Source organism: Cynocephalus volans, chromosome 5 (genome assembly GCF_027409185.1).
Source record: "Cynocephalus volans isolate mCynVol1 chromosome 5, mCynVol1.pri, whole genome shotgun sequence".
In the NCBI taxonomy this organism is placed as follows: Eukaryota; Metazoa; Chordata; class Mammalia; order Dermoptera; family Cynocephalidae; genus Cynocephalus; species Cynocephalus volans.
The window spans coordinates 165459291-165469408 of record NC_084464.1 but is presented as its reverse complement, the minus strand read 5'-3'; positions in this window follow the sequence as shown (position 1 = coordinate 165469408).

Below are 10118 nucleotides of genomic sequence, written 5' to 3'. Positions count from 1 at the left end.
ATCATCTTCCCTGAGTTGACTTTTCTCTCCCTGTACCAACACCACGCTTAAATAATCTTCTCCATAAAAACGTTGTGCACCTTTGGTGTATTTATTCCTACATATTGCTTTGACTTTGTCTTTTAAAAAAAAGTAGCATGTCCTGACCTTTCATCAATGGCACATGGTACACGACATTGCTCCTTACGCTCTCCACTGATCTGCCATCTAACAAGCATATTAGTGTCTTACTAATTGTAAGTTTAGAGCTTCTTCTGGGGGTTATGTGTAGGCAATTATATAATACTTTAAAGTCTTATTTTTCCATCCTTGTTTATACACTTAAGAAAAAAGATCTTATATCCCTGGTCAAAATCTCCAGGGCAATGCTACGTGGAAATATGAAAACAGCAATGCTCAGCTCAGCACTTTTGACACATCGCCATTAAGTAGGATTGCTGTAGTGTTTTTTGTGGTTGTTGTTGTTTGTTTGTTTTTGAGATGTGCTTTATCAAGTGAAAAGGACATGAGTTTTGGGGGGCCAGGGGAGGAATGCAGTGGATTGAATTATGTTCCCCCAAAACTCACTGATGCTTGAATTTTGTCCCCAAAGTTTTATGTGTTAGAAACTTGGCTGCAACTATGACTGTTAAGAGTGTGGGAAATCCTATTATGGCAATTGAAAGGTGGGGCCCTGAAGAGGTGATTGGGTTGTAGGATCGTGCTGTAGTGAATGGATAAAAAACGGTGGTCAGGGGTGTGGTTCTGAGGGCTTTAAAAGCAGAGGAGAGTCTGTCTCTCTCTGCTCTCTCTGTTTCCACCATCTTGCAATGTGAGACCCCTGGGTCACTGTCGCCACCACCAGATGTACTTTGGACTTCACAGCCTCAGAAACTGTAAGCAATAAATTTTGCTTTCTTTATAAATTACCCAGTTTCAAGTATTTTGTTATAAGCCCTAGGACTTTGTGGAAGTTGGAACTTAGGAGCTGTGAACCAAAATATTTGGTGGAAGAAATTTCTAAGCAGCAAAACATTCAGGAAGCTGCACGGCTACTTGTAACAGCCTACACTGAGTTATGGTAGCAAAAGCACAACATAAAGCCAGAATTTAAAAGAGAAGCAGAATGTAAAAATTTAGAAAATTTGCAGCCTGGCCATGTGGTAGAGAAGCAGAGAGCATGCAATGGTGCAGCCCAGCAACCATTAGCTCAGAAAATCAGTATGAAGGAAAAGGTTTACCAAGAGAATGGGAAAAGGGCCTTGAAGGCCTTGCAGAAGCTCTGGGGCCAAGCCTTCCATTTTTGGCCTAGAGGCCTAGGGAGACAGAATGGTCTTGGGGAACAGGCCTGAGGCACCCTCCATGGGCTCACTGCCCATGGCTACCTCGGAATACTGCTCTTCGCAGCAGCACCCCAGCTGCTTTGGCTGCTCCAGCTGTGGCTAAATTGGCCCCAGATGTGGCTGGACCCACAGCTTTGGAAAACACAAGCGGTAAGTCTTGGCAGTGCCCACATGGTGTTAGTTCTGCAGGCTCACAGAATGCCAGAGCTGTGGAGGCTTGGGAGCCTCCACCCTGATTTCAAAGGATGTATGGAAAAGTCTGGGGACCCAGGAAGAGAGATCTGTCACAGGGGCAGAGTCACTGCAGACAGCCTTCACTAGAGCAATGCTGAGTAGAAACATGGGGTAAGAGTTGCAGTGGAGAAACCCCATCAGTTCCATGCCTAGTGGAGCCATGAGAGTGGGATCGCCATGGAGACCCCAGACCTGTGGAGCTACCAGAGTGGAACCCCAGCCTGGGAGAGGTGAAGTGTGGCCTGAGACCAGGAAAGCTATAGGAGCAGAGCTTCCCAAGGACTTAGGGACCTAAGCCCAACACCAGCATGCAGAGGACTTCAAACATGGAGTCAAGGTACCTGAATCACCAGCTGTAAGATTTAATGCCTGCCCTGCTGGGTTTTGGTCTTGTTTGGGACCTGTTACCCCCTTTTTTTGGCCTATTTCTCCTTTTGGAATGGGAATATGTACCCTATGCTTGTCCCACCATTGCATCTTGGAAGTAGATAATTTGTATTAATTTCACAGATGGGACTTTGTACTTTGGACTTTTTAGTTGAAACGAGTCAGGACTTTGGGGATGAAATGACTGTATTTGCATGTGAAAAAGACATGAGTTTTGGGGAGCCAGGGACATAATGTAGTGGATTGAATTATGTCCCCCCAAAACTCACTGAAGCTTGAATTGTGTCCCCCAAATTTTATGTATTAGAAACTTGCCCCCACTGTGACTGTTAAGAGGGTGGGAAATCCTATTATGGTAATTAAAAGGTGGAGACTTGAAGAGGTGGTTGGATTGTAGGACCATGCAATAGTGGATGGATTAATGATGGTCAGGGGCGTGGTTCTGAGGACTTTCAAAGAAGAGGAGTCTCTCTCTGCTCTCTTTGCTCCACCATTTCATAATGTGATATTCTGCTGTCACTGTCACCACCACCAAGACCCTCACCAGCTGTGTTCCCTAGATTTTGGATGTCCCAGCCTCAGAAACTGAACAATAAATTCCATTTTCTTATAAATCACCCAGTTCTGTGTATTTTATTATAAGCAACAGAAACAGACTAATACATCAAGTTTAGAAAATTTTGTTCCATTTGGAGTTGCATAAATGCATTGTCTTAACTTGGGCACTTTTTGGAATTACATAGCATTTATTGTCTTAATCTGGACACTTTTGATGGCCAAAGAGGTCCTATTGTTACACAAATACAGCATCTAAAACTAAGATATTTGAATCCCCATACCAGCCAGCCACAAAAAATAAAAACATAAAATAAATAAAACCTAGAACAGTCCTGAGCAAGGCAAAATATGTGGCCATCCTTTCTTCCATGCTCTATTTATTAAAAATATTTTAATCTTGAATATATATCAAGCACAGTTGATTTTATCAAACACTTACTGAGACGATCATGTGCATTTTCTCCTCTAACCTGTTTCTATAGTTAGTTGTATTAATCGGCTTTCCCTGCTCTTGCATGCCTGAAATAAACTGTGCATGGTCATGATACATTTAATTAATATACAGTACATTTGTTTTGCTAGTATATTAGATGCATAAGATTTGGGCATTTATGTTTAGGAACAAGATGAACTTTAATTTTTATTTTTCAAGGTATATCTGTCAGTTTTCTGTACTCATGTTTGCCAGCCTTGTCAATTAATGCAGGGAGTTTACCTTCTATATCCTAGTTTGTTTAAGATTAGATTATTTCTTATTTGAATGTTTCCTTTAATTTAATAGTGCATTTATTTGGAAGTGATATTTTTTGTTGTTTTTTAAAGATTACTAAACTACCAGTTAAATTCTATTCATAAGCAACTATTTTTTTTGCTTTTGAGTAAGTTTTTATAAGTTATATTCTATTCTTAAGTTTTCAATTTAATCTGTTTTCAAATTTAATGTAAGAAAGTTTTTCTTAATATTAATCTCTGCAGCATTATAATCTTGTTTTTTTTTTTGAGCCTTTATAAGTTCTCCGTACTATTTCTATATTTTTCTCCATCCATTTTGCTAATCATTTAAAAGCAATTGTATTAGTTTTTTCAGAGAATTACATTTGGCTCTTTTTATCCTCTCCACTGTAAGGTTGTTTTCTTTATTACTTTCTGTGATTATCCTTATATTTGCCTTCTCTTTTATTTCTTTGGGATTACTCTAAGATCACTGCCCATTAATATTTAGCCTTTTTTTTTATATAAGCCTATAAACCTATTTATTTCCCTTGAAGTGCTGTTTCAGCTTAACATTCAAGTTTTCAAAAATATATATTTTTAGTTTTCAATGTTAAATGTTTGTTCATTTATTCTTATGATTTCTTCTTCAATTCATGAGTCATTTAAAACTGTACTTCTTAATTTTCAATTCTGTGAGATATTATGTGATGAGGTTTGAAACAGTTATGTATTGCTTGGAGAATATTATTTGCATGTTATCAATTCTCTAAATTTTTTAAGACTTGATTTATGCCCAAAGTGTCATCAATTTTTTAAAAAGTTCTATATGAGCTTGAAAAAATCGTGTGTCCTAAAGTTGTATTTTTTATTTTGAATATTTTTTAGATCACTGCTCTTAATTATGATATTCATACCTTCCACATTTTTACTGTTTTATTTGTTGTTGTTCTCTTATCCCATCAGTTAAGAGAGTTGTGTTAATATATTCTACTATGTTTGATAATTTTTCAATTTATGCCTATAATTTTTCAAGTTTCAACTTATACAATTCGATGCTATTTTACTCAAGGCATATCATTTTCAAACATCAAATTTCTGATGACAAACATTTCTCGCTATGTAGTGATTATTTCTCTAATAATGACTTTTCTTTTAAAGTCTGTTTGTCTAACACTGATGTATCTTATACAGTCCAATATTAACAGCCATTGGGATTTATCTGGTGTACAAGGTGCAATAGCACTGATATATGTTATACAGTCCAATATTAATATCCGTTGGGATTTATCTGGTCTATCTGTCATTGCACACTGTGTCTTCCCAGTGTTCTGTGTCATCATTTGGCAGATGCTGCACACCACCCACATTTCACTGATGACTGAGGTGCACATTCCTGCAGCTGTTGGGAGTGTTGGGTGCCGGCAGCTCCAGCTAAGCCTCTCCCAGTAAGTTTCCCTCTAACAAAGAGACCTTGTTTGCTGAAACTTACAGCCCTATCCAGGGAACAGTCTATGTCCCAAAACTGGTTCCTTAATTTAGGACAATTTTAAGGAGCCGTCTGAAGTTCAGAAATCCAGTAGTATCAGCGGAGGCCTCTGTTGCACCTACATCACCATTCAAGCTCCTTTCCCCAATTTTGCTTTCCTCATTCTCTTACAGGTGCTGTTTTTGAGAACACTGACCACCACATTTTCTCTTTTTACATTCCTATCTCAGAGACAATTTCCAATCGAAAATTTTTTAAAGATGGTCTCACATGGATTTTTAAAATATCTAGTGCTATATCCTTTGTATTTTAAATGTATAATTTAATGCATTTACACTTACTGTAATTGCTGATATATTTGAGTTATTTTTGTCTTATTTTGTACTTTGTATTTGTTTCTCCTTTTCCACATATCTTTTTTCTCTTTTATTGCCTCCTTTCATGTTTTTTAATTTAATTTTCACCTCTTGGATTTTAGCAGTAATATACTGACTTCTATTATTTTAGTAGTTGTACTGTAAATTTTAACATTTTAGTCAGGGTTCTTCAGAGAGACAGAACTAACAGAATATATAAGGCCACTGCAAAAGTTCACAGAAAGATTTATTCTTTAAAAAAATCAAAACTCAATTCTTTAAAATTCACACTTGAAAAATAGATGAAGAACCTAGAGTTAAAAAATACCTGGAAGGTAGTACTCCACCGATCATATTCCTGTATCCTTTACTTGTTCAGTAATTATTTAATTGAGAATGGAGGAAGAGAGATTTAGAATACTAAAATAAATTAATAATTTATGATCACATTAAATAAATAAAAATAAATACAAAACCACAAGAGACTAATGTAAGCCAAAATGTAATTTAATGTAAGCCAAAATTCAAATTAATATGATTTGATATTTTAAATATTTCATGTTGATTCAACATTAAAGCAAACACTTGTGTCACAAATCTTGCCATGGAACTGGGATTGATTAGAAGAGACTGAGAGGACTGTGAATATTGTGAGATTACAGCCCCCCCCCCCTTTGCCCTGGGGGTCAGCTTTCCAGTAGTTTCAGCCCTGCTGAAGAGACACAATTATAAATAATGAAGAATACCTCTGCACCCCTGAAATAGACACGATCAAGAACATATACCAATTCCAGGTCCAGGAGACATGGTTAGAGTTCCCCAAAGAGTTGTGAAATGTAGATTTAGCACATAGTGTAATTCCACAATTTTTCAAATCACAGAAATTGAAAAGTGACAAACTGATAGGGTGGTGGTGAGAGTTTGTAAAGGCAGCCTTGTTCTCAAGTACATGTAAGAGCAACGGAAATAGAAATCTGAAAAGTAAAAAGCAAATGAGAACAGAATGTGTGCTTGCCATAGTAAAGGATAGATGCTCAAAGTTATCCTAAATATCTATGAAAAGTGATCATATTATTTTGATGCCTTAAATTTAAAAAGCATAAGAAGGACCCACTATATCTTTAATGCTTTTAAGCAAACACATATAAAGCACATGACGGCAATTCAAAAAGTTTCTAGAAAATAGAATTAAAATATAATACAAATCTTTCCATGAACTTTTTGAAGTACTCTTCTATATGAGAGATTTGGTAGTAAAGGTGTAAATATTAGTTCTCTAGAACTTCATTTGCCAATTTTATGTTAAACATGATACCATTTTTGAAATCTAACAGGACTATCTTAAATGTAACCTATTACAGACACATACAGGTGCAAAATGACTTCAACAGCATTCCTGTTCCTATTAGCTGTTTATGATTGATTGAGGTAATTTTTCAGTGACGAAATAGGTAGTTATTACTTCCATGAAATAATAGAAATATGTTTGCCCATTGGTAGTTTACTGATGAAAAAGAAAATAGAGAAACTATGCAGTCATCTTGTGTCTGTGTAGATTCGATAGATTTGGCCTAGTTTCCAGATAGGAATATAACCATAAAGTAGAAAGAGAAGAGATTTTTGAATAAGTACTGCTGTCAAAGTGCCATTCTCATTTTTTGAATCAGTGTTTAACTTATGAAAATAGAAAATAAAATGCAAACCAGAATCCATGTCTCCCACATGTTGGAATATGATGATCAAAGTATAATTTGCTTTTACTTATGTAATTTCATTACTGTTAATTTCACAGCAGACATCATAAAAAAGATTGTTGAAAAAAAATGTCAGACAGCTAAACTGAGAAAGAAAATGTTAGAATGAGAAGCAGCCATCCAAAATCGGGCAATTGAATGATTATATAGATTCCTCCTGGGGGAAAAAAAAGACAAAATGTTTGCAAAGAGCTTAATAAAGTTTAAAATACGTGGCAAACAAAATTTTTAAGGGAATTACGAAGTTGAAGCATATGTGCGTTCAAACATAGGAAAGAATGCTGATTTCATGGACATGTAATAAATTCTAACAAATTACCTTCAATTTAGTTAAAGCTTCAACCACATCAGTAACAATGTCTCAAACAATTTATTTCAAGAATTATTTTCTCCAGTTGGATATTGTAAAGAGAATTTGCACGGTTCCATCTGATTGTCCAATATTTTTAAACATCTTTTGCTATCAGGATGCTTTGCTACCTTAAAAGAGGGTGAGGAGCTTGAAACCAAGGGCTGACAGGATGGAGGAAAAGCCCAACCTCCCATACGTGGGTAGAACTGGATCTCCGTGAGTCATGTCCAATTAGAGCAACCAAAGTCTTGCTCAAGATTACATCATTAGCTAGGCTGAAATCTACCCCAAAGCTAAGAAGACATCTAAGGAGGAAAAGAATGAAGGACAGAGCAAGGGCAGCAATTGTTGCTAGGCACTAAATGGTTACGGGATGGGGGTATTTTCTCAAATCCTCACAACAATAATGCAACCTAGGCATAACTACCCCATCTTTCCATTTTATGCTTAAATTAACATTATGGAGGTAGACTGTGTGTAGAATACAATACATTCATGTTAAGTAGAGTTTGATGTTTTTTGACAAATGTATGCATAGACTTAACCACCATTGTGATCAAGATACATAACATTTTTATTGCCTAAAAAACAAGTTTCTCCTGTGCCTCTTCACAGCTGATCCCCACTCCACCCACGTGGCCCCAGGAAATCACTGATGTGATTTTGATCGTGACAGATTGGAATTGACCTTCCTCAAGTATCCTGTAAGTCAAATGATGTAATATGTACTCTGTGTCTTGCTTCTTTGGTCATCATTATGATTTGGAATTTATTTGGGTTGTTCACTGTGTCAATACATCTTTAATTTTCTTTTGGCGTAGTATTCATTGCATGGATATACGACAGCTTTTCTACCCATGCCACGGTCGATGGACATTGGGTTGTTTCCCATTTTAGCTCTTATGCACAAAGCTGGTATGGGCTTTTATATACAAATCTTTCTATGGAAACTGTTTTTATTTCTTTGAATAAGGGTCTAGAAACGCAATTCCTGGATTATATTTTAGGTGTATTTTTAACTTTATAAGAAACCGCTGAGCTAATTTCCAAAGTGCTTGTCCAAATTTACATTCTTACCAGGTACAAATGAGAATTCTAGCTGCTTATTATAAACTCACCAACACTTAGTATTGTTGTTTTTGTTTTTTAAATTTGTTTACTATTAGCCATTATGGTTGGTATGAAGTGACATCTCATTGTGCTTTTATGTTTGTGTTTTTGTGATAAATAACTAAGTTTAATATTATTGTGTTTATATGTCTTCTCTAATAAAGTGTTTAAGCCTTTTCCCTTTTTATGTTGGTTGTTTTGTCTTCTTATTCTTTTTTTGAGGGGGGGGAAACATAATTGATTATACATATCTGTGGGGTACAGTGTTGAATATCAATACCTGTGTGCAGTATGTGAGGTTCAAATCACGATAATTAGTATATTCAGCATTGCACAATGTAAACGTTTTTTGTGGCCCTTTAACACCTTCTTGCTGATCCCTCCACCCCCTGAATTTCCCCCCTCTGGTGGCCTCAGTTCTGTTTTCTCCTTTTGAAAGTTCAACAACTTATTGTGATCATATCTTTCTCTCCTTTTCTATTTAATTGCTTATTTTTTAGCTCCCACTTATGAATGAGGACATGTGGTATTTCTCCTTCTGTGCCTGGCTTATTTCACTTAACATGGTTTTCTCTAAGTTCATTCATGTTGCTGTGAATGGCAGAATTTCATTCTTTTTTATGGCTGAGAAGTATTCCATTGTGTATATATACCACATTTTCCTTATCCAGTTGTCCATTGAAGGACATTTAGTTTGGTTCCAGCTTTTGCCTATTATAAACAGAACTACAATAAACGTGGGGGTACAGGTATACCTTCAACATGATGATTTCCATTCCTTTGTTACTTGCTTTTTCACTCTTTAAGTTCTTTGAGTTCCTTGTGTATTCTGGATGTTTATCCCTTGTTGGATGCATGGTTTGCAAACATTTTCTCCCATTCTGTGTGTCTTTTTCCTCTATTAATTATTTCTTTTGGTGTGCAGAAGCTTTTCGGTTTGATATAATCCATTTGTTTATTTTTACTTTTGTTGCCTGTGTTTTGGGGGTCTTATTCATAAGGTCTTTGCCCAGTCCTGCTTCCTGAAGTTTTTCCCCTATGCTTTCTTCTAGGAATTTTACAGGTTCAGATCTTATATTTAAGTCTTTATTTCATTTTGAGTTGATTTTGATATTTTGCCAGAGGTACTGGTCTAGTTTCATTCCTCTATATATAGATGTCCAGTTTTCCAGCACCATTTATTGAAGAGGCAGTCTTTTCCCAAAAATACGTTCTTGATGGCTTTGTGGAAGATCAGTTGAATGTAAGTATGTGGATTGATTTCTGGGTTCTCTCTTCTGTTCCACTGGTCTGAGTGTCTGTATATATGCAAGTACCATGTTGTTTTGGAAATTATAGCTTTGTAGTATAATTTGAAGTGAGGTAATGTAATGCCTCTCGCTTTTATTTTTTTCCTCAAGATTGCTTTGGCTATTCAGGGTCTTTTGTTGTTCCATATGAATATTAGAATCATTTTTTTCTATTTTTGTGAAGAATGTCATTGATATTTTGATGAGGATTGCATTGAATCTGTAGATAGCTTTTGGTAGTATGGATGTTTCCACAACGTTAATTCTTCCAATCCAAGAACATGGAATGTCTTTCCATCTTTTTACATCCTTTTTAATTTCTTTCAGCAGTGATTTGCGGTAATTTCTGTAGACATCTTTCACCTCCTTGGTTAAATTTATTCCTAGGTATTTTATTTTTGTAGTAGCTATTGTAAATGGGCTTGATATCTTGATTTCTTTTTCTGCTAGTTAATTATTGGTGTATAAAAACACTACTGATGTTTGTGTATTGATTTTGTATCCTGCAACTTCACTGAATTTGCTTATTAGCTTTAAGAGTGTTAGGGTGGAATCT